The 20,198-nt window shown below is 35.9% G+C and overlaps 1 protein-coding gene across 2 annotated transcripts in view; it reads left to right on the plus strand.

Annotated features, from left to right (window-relative positions):
• LOC106059838 (sonic hedgehog protein) overlaps positions 1–20,198 on the plus strand; it is a 246,213-nt gene that overhangs the window by 31,775 nt on the left and 194,240 nt on the right. The window contains exon 1 of one of the 2 annotated variants that reach the window (XM_056003732.1): positions 4,619–5,058. The exons of the other annotated variant lie outside the window; for it this stretch is intronic. The gene's annotated coding sequence lies outside the window, so the exon portion shown is untranslated. Of the gene's footprint in view, positions 1–4,618; positions 5,059–20,198 lie in introns of those variants that run through there. 2 annotated transcript variants of the gene reach the window in all.

A 20,198-nucleotide genomic window follows, 5' to 3' on the forward strand; every position in this document is an offset into this window, starting at 1 on the left:
TCAGTTCTTTTTGTTTTACATAGAAGAACAATTAGTATAAATCTTGCAGTGTTGAGATATGGTAATGATTTTTTAAATTACAAAGCTTATATCAATTAACTCTCTCTGTCTGTCTAGCAAAATGTATGTACACGTCATTCCACCAGACCCATTCTCTTATCAAGTTGAAACTTAGCACATTTATTTCTTGTATCTGACAACACAAGAGTCGCTAAAAAGAATTTAACCTATTAGTTAATTAACTATGGGATTTTCAATGTTCTGTTTGGTGTCGATCAATGAAAAGAAATAGTACTTGACTGATGTGGCGGTATAAGCTGAATTAGTCCCCTATACGCTGGCTTAAAAGCCGAAAGCATGAAATTTCGCTGAATAAAAAGAAAATTGGTAAAAATATTTTTAATCGCACAGATTTATTATTCTTAGTCAAGATCTATTACAAATTTAATCACATGACTGATCCAAGCTAATTGATACAATCGCACTTAATTTAAGCTTTGTTTTTTGTTTTGTTTTGTTTTTTAAATATATATTTCTTGAGATTTGTTTCTGTTTTCCTAGCGGAAGAACTTAAAATTTGTTCTTGCAGGGCTAAATAAGTGCACGGTGTTGAAGTAAATAGTTTATCAACTATAGACAACACTCAAGTTATAAACAATGATGATCGAAATGGGAATAAATATATAAATAAATTATAGCTTTTATATAGCGCCACTTTTATACTTATAGCATGCCCAGAGCGCTATCGTCCAATCTCGTGTGTAGACCAATGGGGAGAAAAAGTTTTCCGTGCTGCCTTTAGGCGCTCAGTAACCACAACTCTGCTCGAGTCGGGTGTCGAGCCTCGAGCCCCTTTCGTAAGTAACAAAGCCAAGCCACGTTCAATCGTACTTGGTCTCTCGACCAATCTCCCCATGCTGTTATTGTATGTAGGAGTTTTTTGTTTTTTTTTATGCTTTTCTTGTTAAATTATTTTTTATACTTTTTTTTGCTTGTTTTTTTTTTCTCCTAATGGTTAGGATCTGACAGCTTGACTGACTTGTAAGGTTTTGAGGACCTGGGTGATCAAGTCGGATGTAAGCTTGATACCTGGTTTTTATTTACTCGATTGGTAATCAATGGTTCGAATCCTTGACTGACCTTATCAGCTTTTCTTCACTCTCATTTGAATAACTCCAGTGTTGTTACATGCTACCTTTTCTAATCATTTGTTTCAGCGCTAAATTTTCATTTATGATATTTAGTACACACACATGAGATGAGATGTTCGTAAAATAGAATTAAATCAATAAATAGTCAAGTTTGTGTGTGTTTGTGTGTTTGGTGTACAGAAAAAAAAGTATTCATGAACTATACATTTTTACAATCATATGGGCCAAACTATTGCATTTTTCTTTACGTTCTTCTTATCAGCTTGCAAACTTTTTATATGTGGACACTGGATGAACAGGAATCTTGAAAACGGCTCTGAAGCTTTATAATAGGAAAAACAATTACTATCTTATTTGCCAGACAGTCAGAACTCTGGTCTAACCGTTATAATCTTGAAACTAAATTTGTTTTGTTTTTAAACACATTTCAGCGGGAATTCGCGTACTCAACTCTAATGTGTCTTTATATTTAGAACACGTTTCAGCGGGAATTCCCGTAATCAACTCTAATGTGTCTTTATATTTTGAACACGCTTTAGCGGGAATTCCCGTATTCAACTCTAATGTGTCTTTATATTTTGAACACGCTTTAGCGGGAATTCCCGTATTCAACTCTAATGTGTCTTTATATTGAAATTGGCAGAACTCTAATAAGAGAACTTGGTAGTGTAAGTTCACTGAAATGACTTAAAAAACATTACAAGAAAGTGAAAAGATCATTACCGACTAATCTCTTATCCTGCTTCATCGAAAAGAAATTTATTATTTTTTTGTATGTTACTCATTATCAGTGTAGAATCAATTACAAAATGAAACTATTAACAAAGAACAGAACACTATGAATAATTTTTGGTATGAAATTCTTCATTACGTTGTACTCCGAACAGATCTCGGAGTAATCTTGTGGTTTCTGAGAACTATTATTAATTGTGAAAAGAAAACTACACAATTTTCTTGCAAGTTGCTACGCCAAAACAAATAGGCCATATAATATCGCACCATCATAAGGAGATCGAGGTGCGAACTCGAGTGAATGGTGTCTAGTTAACATCAGCGTTTGAGAATAACGATCTCTTCATCCCATTGACTGAATGCTGTGGATTCAATGGTCAGAGTTAGTTAGTAGCTATTGTTCTATCTTCTCGGAGTACACAGACCTGGTTACTTTAGGGCAAGGTTATCTCCCCACCCACCCCCATGGCTGTTTTTTTTTTCTTTGTGAACGTGGATAAAAAATATGTTCCAATTTATGGACAGTTCAAAATGGTCTTGCTAGGACCTGTAGTGTTAGGAAAGAGAAGTATAATAAAAAACTAGTTTTATTTGTGGGCAGTAATCTTGAAATCAAAAGAGTTGCTGAGGGTAAACAGGAAATGACGATAAGTTTGGGTTAGAGACTAATAGTGTAGAGACGCTCAAGATGAGAAACCCAACGACAGTTCTCCCTTTTGTAAATACACGTTGAAAAGTAAGAAGTCCAAGTTTGTGAAGGATTGTCTGAGTAGCTTGGAGAACCTGCCTGATCGCAAAGTCTTCTTCGTTAGAGCGTAACAGGGCTCATGATGTTGATTTCTTTATTGAGGGGAAAAAAAAGTATTTTTTTTTAAATCTTAGATCTATAAACTGCTTTTGTATAGCGCCTCTTTGTTGTATCAAATAATTTTGACGAATGCACAAATTTATTAAATCATTTTTTTTTAATTCTCAATAACTTTAATGCTCTTATTAGAGTAGAATTCAACGATTGCCACAAGTCATCGTATCATCAATGTCGCTATCCGAGGTTTGTCTATGGTAAAACTACTTGACAGCTAAATATGTCTATTATAAGGTTCACCAATATCGTCTTATTCTTTACACATTTCAGATCTTGGTCAGAAACATTAGTAGATCTACGTAAAATCCGACAAAACAATAAAGAGTTTGTGTTGCGGGCTAGTCTTCCTCTTTGTTTGTTTTTACATGTTGGATGTTCCTTCAGAATTTCGGACAATTTATCCTAGCTCATGCCAACTGTAGGACGTCTGTGGATAGCAGCCGGTAGGGCTTGAACTTGTTCTTTTGTTAATACGCATTTGGATTGATTTTTCCTTAAGACGAAATGGTGGTAAACTAGTTACATTTTCTGGCAAGTAGCTTTTGGTAAGTAACCCTACAAAGTGATACCAAAAATATTCTCTTTCGGCAGCAGCATTGCTATGAGCAGGAATGTTTTTTGGTAATGTATAATTATAAAATGGATGCATTTATTAGGCTAAAACTTTTCTATAATATACTTTGATAGATTCTTTTTTCATCCTCTATCTCTCAAAAAAAAAAAAAAAAGAAGATATTTTTTTATTGTGTTTAATCTATGGAGGCGCAGTCTGAATCCTGGTGAAGAATGGGATTTTTAAATTTCGGGATCATTAGAGCGCCCCTGAGTCAACTCTTCTCTAATGCGTACCTGACATTAGTTGGGAAAAAAATATTGACGGGTGGTCGTTGTGCTGGCCACAGGACACCCTCGTTAACCCAGGGCCGCAGAAATAGTTGACCTTTACATCATCTGCAATATAGATCGCAAGATCTGAAAGGGGAAATTTACTTAATCTATATTTTGAAGCTTTGTCACCCTTTTGTCTTCTCCTAAAGAAGAAAAACATTATAGCAGTTATGTTTTGGACAGCCACCATATCCAACTCACAACAACACTATGACCTTTTTTTAAAAATTTTTTTGGTGGTTTAAATTTTTGGGCATAATACATAAGAAAATGTTTTCTTGACACATGTATTGTGTTAGCTCCTATAGATTTAAAGCATAAACAAAATGTCTGTCCTTTGTCTGTCGCGATTTCTTTTTTTCTCCATGAGGCTCATCCTACACGCACCCAGAAGGAACGTTTCTCAGAGGTTCAGTACTTAGCTTATCAACTTCTTTTAAAGGCAGCAAATATGATACCCCATAAAAGAGCCATTAACCCGGCCCCTACATATGTATTAAATAACGCTGGTTGGTTACCCAGGGCCCGATGACTTCATTAAGATCGCTGTAAAAGGCCTGCGGATTAAATATAAAAAAAAAAGTCCATAAGAGCTGGGTTTTTTTATGCTTTTTATTTCAAACTTTTATGTTTTTACGACTACTACCTTTACGACTCTTCAACGGTTGTGCGTGCGGGGGAGGGGGGGCTAAAGAGAGTGAGGAAGTGGCGGGTGCATTATGGTGTCGTAAAGACTTCCCTAACACGTAGCACCCAGATCTCTACCAAAACCACACTACCCCCCCCCCACCTCCATGTGATTCCCTCTAGCAGTACCCTCCAAATTACCACTGAAATTAACTAGGTATTTGGACGATCTGAGGCCTCCCCCCCCCCCCCCCCCAAAATATAAGACACTCTCAAAAGTGTACTTTGTATACTAAGTAGCGGCTGATTTCATGTTTTTGTTATTTGTTAGTGAGACAGAGCGTCAACATAGCTCCAAGTGTTTTACTTTGTTCTCTTTCTTCTCTTTACTGAATATCTTTATCAAAACTTTGTGCTTTCCAACGTCTGACAATGTTGTGACACAAGACAATATTGATACTCAGATAACATTGTGACATAGACAATGTTGTCAAGTAGACAATGTCGTAAACTTGACCATGCTGTTACATAGATCCTACGCTCTTTACGTTAGGACAAAAGTAAAGGATGATTAAGTTTACATTTCGAGCAACGAATAACAGACAGACTGCATACATTAATAGAGATTGTTTTCATGTGATTTTGTGAAATTTCTGTTTTACTTGTAAGCCTGGATATATTGGTAAATACACATCACTCTCGAAAACCTGTTTCGTTTTTTGTTGTTCATTCTTGTTTGTGGATAATAGAATGCTCAGTACGGAAACGTAACCACGATGAAACATTTCCAATAAGGTAAGGAAACATTTCTGTTTTAAATGGCTTTTTAATAGCGCTTTTGTTTTTCGTGCTTATATCATGGTCAAGGTGCTGTGGTCCAATCTCTTTTGGGTACCAGTGTAAAGATGGGGTGTCTGGGAAAAATTTTGCGGTGCTGCTCTTAGGCGCTAAGTAAACACAACCCGGGATTCGAACTTGATCCCCTTTGGTAGCGGTTTAAGCCTTCGGTCGCACATCCCTTTCTTTAAGAAGAAAGAGTTAATTGGATGTTTCTGTCCAGTTCTACGCGCTCGTGATGGGCAGATCACACGGACGGGAGAAAGTGGTGGCTGCTGAAGGAGAAGCTCATCACCATTTTTCGACAACTTAAAACAAAACAGTTTTAGAGACCAATCTTTTATCTTGTCAGACACATTGGAAATAGAACATTAACTCTTTCACTCCTAAGTGACGATACCATCGTTGATTTGACCACATTAAATTTTTGTTTGTTTGTTTTATAAACATTAATTTGTGTTATATAAAAAGAGCACGCGTTCCCAATTAATTCTATACCAAATACATTTTTTTTTATTCAAAAGTTCTGGAAGTTGAATCATAGCAGGGAAGTGAACTATAAATGAACAAAATGAATAATTAATGAAAGTAACTCCGGAGAGAAAGAGTTAAAATAAATGAAATAACTAAGGAGGATTTCAAGTAGAAAACTTCATCAAAATACTCTACACATAAAAACATTGGCGACCGCATCGATACTTTCGTGTCGTTCTCTGATGTCACTTCCCAATGATGTCATTGCGCTCATTCGCACGGCGGCGCTGCACCATGTGACAACCAAACACAATCTACTTAGAGTATCTCAAGATAGGGTAATAACAGTATAATGTATTAAAACTCGTATCTATATCGTACAGACAACCACTTCTCCCATGAGTAATACTTCTCTGTCACACACAAAGTCCGAGATAAATACAATACAAAAAAAAAAAATACATTTCTAGACCTGCAACACACCCAGGGCTTCACTTTGCAATGCTGGCTTTCGCCTGGCAGCTACCACAAAGGTATTAGATGACGTCTGATAGTGTTGAACCTTTAACGTCTGAGTAAAAAAAAAAGTGTTAAGTTGCTTTGAGCTCTGGAGTTGACACTTTTCGTTTAATAGAAAAAGTTTAAAGACGTCCTTGTAAATACTGTTGAATACTTACCAACAACTAAAGTAGCAGCTACACACGTTGAATATGGACAAGAATGAACAAGAACATTATGTATGATATAAATAGGATTGTCAAATGAAAAGGTTATTTTATAAATAAACAGGTCATAGACATTTAAAAACAAAATTATTTCCATCTTGACAAAATTAATTAGAAAATATAATTTTTGAATATTGCAAGGAGTCTTATCTATGTTACTCACATCTGCAGTATTTAAGCATCACTGCCTGGCATGGCAATCCCGGCTATACAAATAAAAAATACGAACACAAACTCAAAATCGGCCCCGAAGTGGTCCACCCAAGCAGGTAAAAAATCAGGTTACAATATTTTCAGAAAGAATATCAGAATGAAGAATAGAGAAAGAAGGTTGACAGATCTTGTGTGGTGCACCAACGGTCCAGCAGACCAATGGATAGGCGAATCTGATGAAGTGCGATGTGAATCTGGCCTAACTGATGTCATATAATTGATCTAATTGTTCTGTAAGGGTCAATCTCTTAATCAAAGCCTCAAGAAAAAAAAATACATTGATTTAACCCTTTACTGAATACGAAGAAGCACTGGAGTCGAGTGCGGGAATTTCCTCTGGAAGCGTGTGCACAATAAAAAGACGTATTACAACATTAAATTTAAGATTATTTTGAAAAGGTAAAATTGTCAAACCAGAGTTTTCGCTGTGTAGCCAGATATGCCACATTTCTTTCCCCAAAGATATACACTATCTTCAAATTTCTTAGAGAATCGTTAGAGCTGTTTTCGAAATACCCATCCAGTGTCTAACTTTTGAAACTTATGAAAAGTTTTCAAACTAATAGGAGGAATTTAAAAAAAAGAAATACTTACAATTTTTCCCCTTGTAAATATAGTAGTTTTTTCCCCACGTCTACTGATATGAATTTTGAAGAATAAACTAGAACTATAGGCAAGCTACAATGGCGCCTCTGTTCTTGATCATTGCACATTACAAGAATTTTAGTCAAGAAACCAAAATTATTTTCCTTAAAAAAATAATGTAAGATGATTTATTTGGTTCTTGCGGACCATATACAATGTAAATACTAATATTCTAAAAACTAAGCCCATGTTCTAATGGGAAGCGTGGTCTGAAACTTACATGCCGTCTCATATTCAGCGATTATTTTCTTGTTTAGCTGACTAGTCATTCTCATTGTATTTCTGTTTTCTTGTTGATTGATATCTTTTTTTGAGACCTGTGTTTAAAATTGAGAGAAAATATCAAAGATAAGCACCAAGAATTGAAGATTATTACATTTTAGTCCAACAAAGATGGATGCAGTCAGGGTTCGAACCTATGATCCTCGAGACGACAGTCCTGAGCGCACACCGCACGAACAGACTTCTATTAGAGGTTACCAAATTAAGTTTGGAAAATCACTGGTTTAACACAAGTTATTACTTGAACTTTGACATCCTGATTAACACATATAGAACACAAATTCATTTGCTACAGGAGAATGTCTCTAAAGCTTTATATTTACAAGACATCAAAAGTGTACTACGAAATACAGTATTTTTAATATTTATTTTATTGGGAGTCCGTAAATCTAGAAAAAGATGTCTTGATATTGACAACATATATCTGACAAATATAACAGAACCTTAAATGTGTGTCGCAAACTTGAAAAGTGAATCTTGTCTGTGAACTTTAGTTCTGTTTGTGTAAATGTGAACGTTGCGTGTGTGTTTTATTTAATGTGTGATTGTGGGTGGTGGTTTCGCACCAGAACGTCCCATTCATTCTATTTTAACAACATCCTCCCCCCACAACCAAATCCTGCCACATCCCCTTCTCTCAAATGCCACACGTAGTATGCTCTGACATTCTCCTCAGATTCCATGAATTTCACAATGTAGAGAAATCACTGCCCTGTTGATGCTGACACCCGAGCCTTTACAAACAAACATTGCGGGGATTGTCATCCGAAACAACTGGGCTGGTGGGGGTGGCGTCGAGAGTTAAAATGACGTACTTCCGCAACACTTCTGGTCAAGTTACACCATTCATAGGACACCTTTGGAATAAGCTCAAGGCCAGGAGGGGAAAAGTATGCACTGTACGTGACCTATTGGAGCATTCAAACATTTGTTTAAAACATTTATAAAGTGGTTTGAGCTGTCTTCGGGAAGCTTCAATTAAAAACTACGATAGTAAAGTCTAAGTAGTTAATTACTGATTACAATGTTGGTACATACTCAAAGGTGATTTTTTTATGGGGATGTTTTATGGTGATGATGTTTTATGATGATGTTTTATGGTGTAGATCAGAGTTTCTCAAAATATTTAAATTTATTTGGTATATATGATGGAATCCTATATTTCGTTTACTATAATACAATTTTTTGCTAACACGGATTTCGGATCTTCATCATTGAACTTTGAAGTGGCTCCTAGATGTGATGTACATATTTTGCCACATTTAAAGCGGGCATAGCCGTAGCCTGCCGGTGGTGCCAAGTGGTCTATTCTACATCAGTACAAGCACGTTGGCGCTAGAGCTGGTCTGTAAAGATTTCTCGGGGGGCTCCTTTCAGCTTACCAGAAATGATCGCCTTAAGAATACTGTTGTCATCTAAAAGGATATGTGGCTTGTCCGGCGTAGCTGTTAAACTATCATCACCTATCCAAACTGTCCATCCTCAAGAAGATTGTTACTTGTAATGCTGTCATGACATCGTATGCCCATGAGGAGTGCAGACATTTTTTGATGAAAGCGTTCAAGAAGTCTTAGCTGTCTTCTGTATGTGACCCATTTCCCATATATATAATGCGCAATATAACCACACAGAAACACACTCTTCCTAACCTATAATTGCCTTGAGATATTAAAGGCTCAAGATTTACAACCCAAACGCACATCGTTCTCTATTGAAGGTATGTACTTCAGATCGTCTCTACACACATACTTGCATACATTCATCATCCTTAATTTGGCAACAAACTAAACATTGTATTAGTATTACCTCAGTCTTAAAGTGAACTTGCGATCCTGTTTTTTGTTGAAGTCGTAAATTATTGGGCTCCTATTGCACCAGACAGCGTAATGACGTTTAGAGAATTGTATTTCACATTAAGACAACACTAGCGAGCTTGTAGCTTTTTCTTTTCTTTTTTTTTTAATACAAAAAAAAATCAGATTTCGTCTTTTGGGTAATTTGATCGCATCAAGTTTGGATGTTAACGTTTTAAGTAATTTGTCTTATCGGCTACTCGGAGTAGTGGATCTCTCTTTCTCTCTCCAGCACGTTCAACCATGTTGACTTCGGTTTACGATTTCGTGACAAAACTGAAGAGCTTAACACGCGCTTAGCTTATAGCTCTGTTTAAGTACGAGAAGGAGGGAGGAAGAGAAAGAGAGGGAGAAATAGAGAGAGATAAAGATATAAAGATACATTTATCTTCAATCAACGTATCTACTATCAATTATACGCTTATCTGCTTTTTGGCTATCAATTATCAAAATAGGTTATTGGGCTACCGTACGGAAGAGTGGAATGCACTAAAGTTAGAAAACCAAAAAAAAAAAATTATTTCAAAAAATACTTTTTAAAAATTAATAAGGAAAAGAACTCCACTAGTATATATAGCTCAATGCTGTATATTTTTCCCTTTTTGATATTAAATAATTGGTAAATTTGACTATTTATTGATATTGTCTGATTGTTGATGTTTTGCTAGGTAATTGTGTAAAGTTTCAACTTGATCCAATCATGGGTGTGGGTAGAGATAACAGGTCTAAAACATTTTGTTGCCAGATAGACACCATACCACTATTAAATATTAACCTATTGTTTGAGATCTAGTAACAGAATTAATTATTATAATTACTACATAAACTTGAAAATTTCTCGAAACATTAACAGGTCGTCAAACGTTCCGTTGAGTAAGTAAAATATCCTTGGAATGGGTTGGAGAGGGTTTGGGTCACCAAGTAAAAAATACAAACGTTTTATAGAAAACTTTTTTTTTTTTTCGAATTGCTTTGAATCTATCAAAATCTTAGATAGCACCAAACGGGTAAAAAGAATCCGTTGATATATGTAGAGACCTCTTGATATATATAGATGAGAGGTATTTGGTAATTATATAAGATTACTTTATAAATTTTCGGCTAAATTACTTACAACAATTTGATTTTTAGAAAGATAATAGAAAAGAAATTATTATGTCAATAAAGTGTAGTTAATAACAATATTGTGAGATTAAAAAAAAAAAGGTAAGGACCTTTATCCGTTATTTTAGACTCCCCGATTAAACGGTACATTTTTTTAAAAATAAGCGCAGCGATCTTCTCTGCCGTCACCGGCGCTGAGGTTTATACTGTGTGTCGTCTCAGATGGTGCTCTTTGTGCCACGACCAATTACATAGTTGAAGTGAAGTGGCAAGCTATTATTTCATCCCCCGCTGATGTGGCTTTAATAACTCTGACGATCATAATATTTTTTTTTAAAAATAGAATTGTATTTCTTCAGTTCAGAAATGTGTTGTACTTCTAGACTCTAAACTTCATAACAGGGACATGACTATTGGCACATTTGCAATGTGGGATAATAATTCAAAAAGTTGATGTTAGAATAGTCATATTGTTTTTGTTAAAATAGTTATTGTTAGACTCGGTTTCTTCAATATGTAGACGCGACTATTGGCACATTTGCAATGTGGGATAATAATTCAAAAAGTTGATGTTAGAATAGTCATATTGTTTTTGTTAAAATAGTTATTGTTAGACTCGGTTTCTTCAATATGTAGACGCGACGTCATGATTGAGATTACTTCCCTTTAATACAAATCATAAAATAAAAAAAAAAATTTTGAACCACTGGAACATCTATTTATATATACAATATCTAGACTGGACATGGACTGGACTGCGAGAGATGTCGTGTAAATTTGTTAGAAAGTTGGATCAAGGCGTTGTTTTGTAAAGTAGTTAAAAGAAATTAAGTTGTTGTTTTTTTAAACCCTAACCTATGTAACATATAATTTATTTTTTACATTCCATTTCAAGATATAATATATAAGTCTATGCACTGGAATAAATGAACTATTTTGTGTTACGAATCTATTTTTAAAATATACGTTAATTTAAAAATTGATTTCTTATTTTAAGCCTGTGCAATTATTTCCTACGTGAAGGTCTGTGTTTGTGTTGTCTGGGTGTTCAGTTCAATCTTGAAAATAAACTCATTGAAAGTTTGAACTCAGTTCATTACTAGTTGTTTCCCTTGTAACACACACCAAACAAAATAATTTATTATCAATAGTTCATTAACTAATTTGTAAAATTTTGTATTGATTCTTGTGTTGTCAGGTAAAAGAAATAATTGTGCAAACCATGGGCGTAGCCAGGATTTTTTTCGGATGGGGGGGATTCCCCCCGCGCCCCCCCCCCCGGAGGAAAATTTATATATATATATATATATATATATATATATATATATATATATATATATGAGTGTGTGTGTGCATATTCTGAGGTATCTACAGTGCATTATCTTGCTATTAAAAAGTTTTATTTCAAAAACCTAATGTGCTATTCTTACTGACTTAGACCCTCTCGCACCGTTCGGCGCATTTTTCCGGCAAGCTGTTTCCGCAGCTCTTATTTTGCGTAATTCATTTTGTCGGAGAGCATGTCCCACAAAACCTCATGCGACGCTCTGTTACAACCTTACTAAGGATTCGACTCCCAGTTCGGCATATGCTTTCTTCTATAACTGACTCCTAAAATCTGTCTTAGCTACTTTGTTGAGCGACATTTAGTGTTTTTCAATTTTGGCAGAAGACTATTCACACTTTATTAATGGAGCCCAAGCCACTGGTAGAAATTTGTAACATTTCTTGACTACGCTCTTGGAATTACATGCCTGTATTTCACTTTAGATTTTATATTGAAAAGGAAAGTTTTTTCGTCAAATCATCTGTTGATGGGTTTTGAACTAAAAAAATCTCTGGAGTTTTTTTGTTGTTTTTTTAAATTCAAAACCCCATTTGGCTACGGTCATAGAATTTGGTGACTGTAATTTGCTTTAAAATAATATTGAAGAGAGAGGTTTTCAACTCTAAACGCTGTGTAGGGGAATTTTAAACTCAAAACCATCTGGAGGGGTTTTAAACTTTAAAGAAAAAGCCATCTGGAGGAGGGGGATTTAAACTCAAAACCCCCTTGACTACGCTCATAGATTTTATAGTGTGTAATTTGCTTTTTTTTTTATATTGAAGAGGTACTTTTTACCTTGAAACCCCAACTGGAAGGGGGTGGGGAGTTTAAACCCAAAACCCCTTTGGCTGCACTCATAGAATTTTGAGTGTGTGATTTGCTTTTTTTTATATTGAAGAGGGGGTTTATCGTAAACTTTGGAGGGGGTTTTAAAATCAAAATCTTCCTTAACTGTGCAGTTGGAATTTGGGGTTTGCATTTTTTTGTTTTGTTTTATAGAAGAGGGGGATTTAACTGCAAAAACCTCTGGTAGGGGGTTTAAAATTCAAAACCCCCTGTAGGGGGTTTTAAACTCAAAGCCCCTGGTAGTGGGTTTTAAACTCAAAACCCCCTGGTAGAATGATTTGTATATCAAAACCCCCTGATAGGGTTTTTTTAAATCTCAAAATCCCCTGGTAGTGGGTTTTAAACTCAAAACCCCCTGGTAGTGGGATTTGTATCTCAAAACCCCCCTGATAGGGTTTTTTTTAATCTCAAAACCCCCTGGTAGGGGGTTTTAAACTCAAAACCCCCTGGTAGATGTTTTTTTAACTCAAAACCCCCTCGGCTGTGCTGTGGTAAGTGATGATTTAGTATTAAAATCTTACCTAAAATAAACAAAATGAAAGCAAAATCAGTCACTTAATTCCGTTCATTTCGGGGGGAGGGGGGTTTGAACCCCAACCCCCCCCCCCTGGCTACGCCCATGGTGCAAACTTTCAGATTGAAAACTAAAGAACTAGACGTTCAGCAACATTTTGAGCTGCGTTTTATGATGAAATCGTTCGCATGACTGCTAGAATTAGTTTTTAACAATTTATACATATTTATAATACTAAACCTAACCCTAGACCATTACTTAGTCTGCGCTACCAACAGTGGCGTAACTAAGGGGGGGGGAGAATTTGAAAATCCCCCCGGGCCCCCACCTAGGGGGGCCCCCAAATGGGTGTCCGAAATTTATTTGTAAATACATAAATTAATATATTTGATTGACTAATAGTGTCAACGGGTGTCTTTTTTTTTCAACAATTATGAATTAAATTTATCACAAAGACTAAACCTAGATATAGGTCTATCAGTACGTTGACTTTATTGAAATTTTAAAAATATTTTTTCCCACAGTGATCAAAGTTTTTTTTTCAAGTTTGTTTTACATTTTAAACTTTGTTGCCATGAATAAAACTGCATGATATACAGCGAATTCCAGGTATCTTGTTACCTTTACTAATAATAGAGCTAAATGTCGAGTATTTTATGGCTACAATAATTAAGCAAAATTTACAGAATCGAGTATAACAGATAACAGATATAAAAGTTATAATAATGCTAGAATAGTCCATTATTCGGGTTTGGTGTCTATAATTTCAGAATTAAACTTCACACTCGAGTTATTACCCCTCTATCCATGCTCTATTCATCTTTCCTCAATCCAATGGAAACTCCCTTTTTATTTCCATCTAATCCTTTTGTTTTCGCACAAAACATAAACAACAAACAATGGCGTAATATCATATAATATTAGCACATCCTTCCCTTTGAAGTTATTATCACACCCTTCCTTTTAAAGTTCTTAAGAGTGATATCTACTAGCAGGGCCGGCCCTAGCTTTAGCGGGGCCCTATGCGAAACGGATCGCGCGGGGCCTAGTCTGGGTAGGGATAAGCATAATGTCAAAATGATTTTTTTTAAATTAGAATAAATTTTTATCAAATGAAAGCTCGCAATGCCACTTTTTATTTATTGGCACCCCAAAATGTCAATTTGGTCTATTCTTCATGAGATTTGAATAAATTCAAAAAAAGTTCAGGACTTTATCGTATATTTTGCCTTTTCATGAGATTTCCTGGAGGCCCTGGAAAATCAGGAGGTCGCGAAAACCCTGTTAATTTATTTACGTTATAATGGTTTAATTTAATACTTAGAATAAGCGCGGGGCCTATGAAAGCGCGGGGCCCACTGCGACCGCATAGGCTGCAGAAGCCTAAGGCCGGCCCTGTCTACTAGGAACTTTAACAATTCATCCACTTCTGGTTGTCTTGACTGGCACAACAAAGTTCTCTAGACGTTGGTCTATAACTGTCTGTTTCGTTTGTTCCAACAGTTTGCAGTTCCTTGTCTTCATCGGTATCATAGTACCCAGAGATGTCTTCATCGAAACTCTTATTCAAAAAGCTTTGATTTCTTCTGTATGTTTTTCCGAGGTTGGTCTTTATGGTGTAAGATCTGGGTGCTGAATGTTGTTTATTTTATGACAACTGCTTTCTGCCATGTTTGACCTAGACGACAGAATAATCTTTAGGTAGTCTTGTTTTTGCATCGTATTTCACTTTGCTTTTCATCTGTCGTTCGTTGAGTAATGTCTCTGCATTTTCAGGTACCGATGGTTTCAATAGTTTGGGATCAGTTGGAATGATTCCCTGAGTCTTCTACTCATCAGCAGTTGTGATGGTGAATACGGCAGTCTACTTATCGGAGTATTTCTAAACTCGAGCAAAACGAGATATGGATCTTTCCCACTTTTGTATGCTCTGAATCCTTTTGCTTTCGCACAAAACATAAATAACCAACAATGACGTAATATATTAGCACAGAATCTTCTTCATGCAGTGGAAAATAAAGAATTTTTTGCCTATCTTGAATTCTAGTCAAAGCTCCTGCGCCCAATTAATATAGTTCAGAAGAAACTACAAAAGTCCGGACTGCATATACGGGAAGCTGCTAAAGAAATTAGTACCCTTTCATGCTTTCTGCAAAATGATAAGAAACTGACAAAAACCTAATCCATCGAAAAAGCAAAAGAAGGTAGTGAATACTATGAATTCCCTGTAATCAAAACAACCAGAAGAAAGAAAAGACTTGATGGGAAGTTGAGTTCTAATATAGGACTGTCAATAGAACTGCAATTCAAACGTGTTGCAACAGAAGTGCTGGACAGATTTCATATAGAGATGAAGGGCAGATTCCAAAGGCTGGAAAGAAAATGGATACCTTTGGGTTTCTTCTAGATGGAGACATGCTTATGACAAACTGTGCTATTTTTCCTGTTTGTATGATGAAATAAATGGAAAATCGCTTTTTCGATTATGTAATTAATGCACGAGCACTTTTCATCAACAAACCAGTAATACAACCACCAATAGACATATTGAGGAAACAGGCTTCATATGGTAATTACGTGTGCTCAAACTTTGCAACCTCCTCCGAATACTGCTAACTCAGGCCACTTCCATTACGTCATCTGAGAGATCATTCTCAAAGCTCAAGTTTATCAAAAGCTATCTCAGGAGCACAATGACACAAGAAAGGCTTATCATGGCTTTAATGTCAGTGAAGTCACAAAAACTAGAAAGTATCGATGTAGATGATGTTATAGTTGTCTTTCTGCACAGAATGCACGACGTGAAGCGATATCAATTGAGATTTGTCACTTGTGCATTATTTAACTAATAAACAACGGCATTATTCATTAAAAGAGTATTCATGATTATTTTTTTGGGCTTATATATTTTTGCGTACATTATCTCATGTCATATGTCGAATGTCAAAATGCAAGGGGCCCCCAAAGAGGTCAATCCCCCCGGGCCCCCAAATCCCTAGTTACGCCCCTGGCTACCAAACAAGATCTTTCTCCACTCCTATCTTTTGCCTTGGTTAAAATCTCATTCAATGACATGCCCGTGCATTCTTTTATGTTGTCTTCCAATTGCTTTTGTCTGTCTGTCTCTTCTTTTTTTTTCCTGGTACTGTTCTATGAAGGAAGGTCTTTGCGAGCCCTTTGGACTTTGTGATATCACCGTAGAGTTTTATTTGCGTTTTTTATAGAATACTTATACAATTTATTAATACAAAATTTCAAGACTATATCTCTAAGTAGATCGAGTATTCTAATCTAGACTACTGTCTTAACGTTTCAAAGTAAACAAAGTGAAATTTTCTATACTTTCGGTAAATATAAACATGGGCATTATCAGGATTTTTTTTTTTGGGGGGGGAAGGGGGGTTGGAGGGTGTGATTAGGGCAGAGTAAAGTCTTTTTTTTTTTATTTATTTTATTCATTAGTTATTAGAGCGAAAAAAAACCCTCTCTTACAAAAAGTAAAGGAGGAATTGTTTAAAGACAAGGCTTACGGCAATAGTGGTATTTGTTGTACATTTTTAAATGCATTTTTCACCACGTGTTGCATTTTGCTTTAAATGGGTGTCTGTAATGTATATAGGTCACAATGTCTTACATATATGGTATAAATTATAACTCTACACACAAAAAAAGTTGATATATTTAAATGTATTTTTTATTATTATTATTTCAAGCTTGTGAACTATGAGAAAGTTCAGTGCGATTGAAGCAACGAGCTAACCAAGAAGTAGAAATAATGGAGAACCAACCAACAACAAAAAAAAGAAATGTCTGCCTCTCATGTTTTGATAAGAATATCCAATGTCTATTGTGTTGTTTCGGGGAGGATACAAGGAGATCTGGTTCTCTCCCTTGTCCCTGGTTGAGGGAGATCAAGTCAGAAGATAGTTGTCAGTAGATTTGTTGGACGTCTACATGAGAACAAGTAAATGGTTACTCCAGTGCTTGCACTGCTAGAAAGTTTTCACTAGATTTGGGTAATTCGGGCTTTCTCTGGAAGCTTTTTTTTTTTATCACATACATTTTTAACGTAAAGACGACACTTTTTAGCGGCTCCCGAAAGGGGAAAAGACGCTATTAGTTTTGTGCAAAATGTCTGTCCGTCTGTCCGTCTGACCGTCTGTCCGCCCGTCCGTCCCGTTTAGATCTCGTAAACTAGAAAAGATATTGAGAATCCTACATCACAATATTTTAGACCATTCAAAGTTCTGATGCAACGGCTACTTTTTTTTTTTCTGAAAGCGAAAAATCTAATTTTTAAAATCAGTTATGCAAGCAGTTTTTTAAAGAGAAAAAGCTAATTAGTATGCATTATAAGTTAGACCTAAATTAAAACAAATAGTAATCTTGTAAATGTCATTTTCGTGAACTTGCTTTTAGCAATATTTTTTACATTTTTTTTTTTTATAGCTTTAAATAAGAGATTGCGCCTTTTCAAAACAATTACATCAATTATAAGACTTTAGTAAGGCCAGGAGAGGCGCGGTAGCTGAGCGGTAAAGCGCTTGGCTTCTGAACCGTGGGCCCGGGTTCGAATCCTGGTGAAGACTGGGATTTTCAACTTCGGAATCCTTAGGCGCCTCTGAGTCCACCAATGGGTACCTGATATTAGTTGGGGAAAAGTAAAGGCGGTTGGTCGTTGTGCTGGCTACATGACACCCTCGTTAACCGTAGGCCACAAAAACAGATGAACTTTACATCATCTGCCCTATAGACCACAAGGTCTGAAAGGGGAACTAGTTAGGCCAGGTTCATATCTAACTTTGCATTCACTTGCACCTATCCTTTGATCTGCTGTACCGTTGGGGCACTACACAAGATCTGTCAACCTTCTTTCTCCATTCTTATCTCTCATTTGTCTTTGATATAATTTCATTTGGATGTTCTTTCTGAAAATATTGAAGCCTGCCTGGGTGGACCACTTCGGGGGCCGATTTTGAGTTTGTGTTTCCACACAAACTATCTTTGTAATCTTGTTATTTATTGCCATTTGTATCAAAATAAAGCTCCTCTTCAGGTTTATAGGGCAGATGATGTAAAGATCATTTGTTTCTGTGGCCCATGGTTAACGGGGGTGTCATGTGGCCAGCACAACGACCAACCGCCTTTACTCTTCCCCCAGCTAATGTCAGATGGATGGACCTAAGGATCATGACATTAAAAATTCTAGTCTTCACCATGATTAAACCCGGGGCCTCCGGTTCGGAAGTCTAGCGCTTTAACACTCAGCCACTCTCTTTATTGCCCAGCACATTATTGTTATTTAATATATTTTAGCGGTCCCCCGAAAGAGGAAAAGACGCTATTAGTTTTGTGTGGTTTGTCTGTCCGTCCGTCCGTCCCGTTTAGATGTCATGAACTAGAAAAGATATCGAAAATCCGACATCATAATATTTTAGACCTTTCATAGTTCTGATGCAACAGCTCCTTTTTTCTTTTCTGAAAGCAAAATATCTTAATTTTTAAACTCAACTATCCAAGCAGTTTTTTCATAAAAAAACACAATTTTTACAACTATTCACAATTAATAGTAACAAACACTAGAGGCTTATTAGTAAGGGAGAAAAATATTTACCATATATGCTACACATTTATGCAAACAGTTTTAGATTTTTGGTCAAAAAATATTTATTTTTTTTACAATTTTATTACAACGTTAAGTTACTACATTTACAAAAAAAAAAAAAAAAAATAATAAGTTTACTTTTATTTTTAAAGAGAACAAAAAAATTAGTATGCATATAAATGTAAAATAATTTAAAACAACAATTAATAAGTTTTTTTTTTATATTATCGCGTGAATAGCATAGCTAATCCAAAACTATGGAGATGTTAACTGAAGGATTTTTTTTTTACGGAAATGTTTATTTTCTTGAGGCTAATAGGAAGCAACTGACACTTTACAAAACAATTAGACCAATCAGATAATCACTATGAGTCATTAGTTAGGCCAGGTTCACATATAACTTCACCTTCACTTTCACCTATCCCTTGAGATGCTGGACGTTGGGGCAACACAAAAGATCTATCAACCTTCTTTCTCCATTCTTCTCTGTCATTTGTCTTTGATAGTATTTCATTCTGTTATTCTTTCTGAAAATTTTGAAACCTGCCTTTTTACCTGTCTGGGTAGACCACTTTGGGGGCCGATTTTGAGTTTGTGTTTCCACACAAACTGTCTTTGTAACCTTATTACATATTTCTTTATATATTAAAAAAAAAATCATAATTTGAGAGCGTGACACTTCCACATGGCATTTATAAAAGTTAATAAACAACAATATTACTAAGAGAGTTTGTGTTATGACACAAACTAACAGGAAGCCCCAGAGTGCCCCAGACAGACCTTCCTATGGATACAAAATATTCAAGACTTTGTTAGAAAATCAAGCTACAATGTAACTTAGAGATCTTACAGCATTTAGTAAAGATGAAGCTAAGAACTTTTATACGGAGGCCATAGTGAACACTGAATACCAAGCATTCCAGTAGCTCTGTTTCAATGTTCCTAGATTCCAGTAGCTCTGTTTCAATGTTCCTAGATTCCAGTAGCTCTGTTTCAATGTTCCTAGATTCCAGTAGCTCTGTTTCAATGTTCCTAGATTCCAGTAGCTCTGTTTAAATGCTCCTAGATTCCAGTAGCTCGGTTTCAATGCTCCTAGATTCCAGTAGCTCTGTTTCAATGCTCCTAGATTCCAGTAGCTCTGTTTCAATGTTCCTAGATTCCAGTAGCTCTGTTTCAATGTTCCTAGATTCCAGTAGCTCTGTTTCAATGTTCCTAGATTCCAGTAGCTCTGTTTAAATGCTCCTAGATTCCAGTAGCTCGGTTTCAATGCTCCTAGATTCCAGTAGCTCTGTTTCAATGCTCCTAGATTCCAGTAGCTCTGTTTCAATGCTCCTAGATTCCAGTAGCTCTGTTTCAATGCTCCTAGATTCCAGTAGCTCTGTTTCAATGTTCCTAGATTCCAGTAGCTCTGTTTCAATGTTCCTAGATTCCAGTAGCTCTGTTTCAATGTTCCTAGATTCCAGTAGCTCTGTTTCAATGTTCCTAGATTCCAGTAGCTCTGTTTCAATGT

This window comes from Biomphalaria glabrata, chromosome 11 (assembly GCF_947242115.1).
Source record: "Biomphalaria glabrata chromosome 11, xgBioGlab47.1, whole genome shotgun sequence".
NCBI classification, from domain to species: domain Eukaryota; kingdom Metazoa; phylum Mollusca; class Gastropoda; family Planorbidae; genus Biomphalaria; species Biomphalaria glabrata.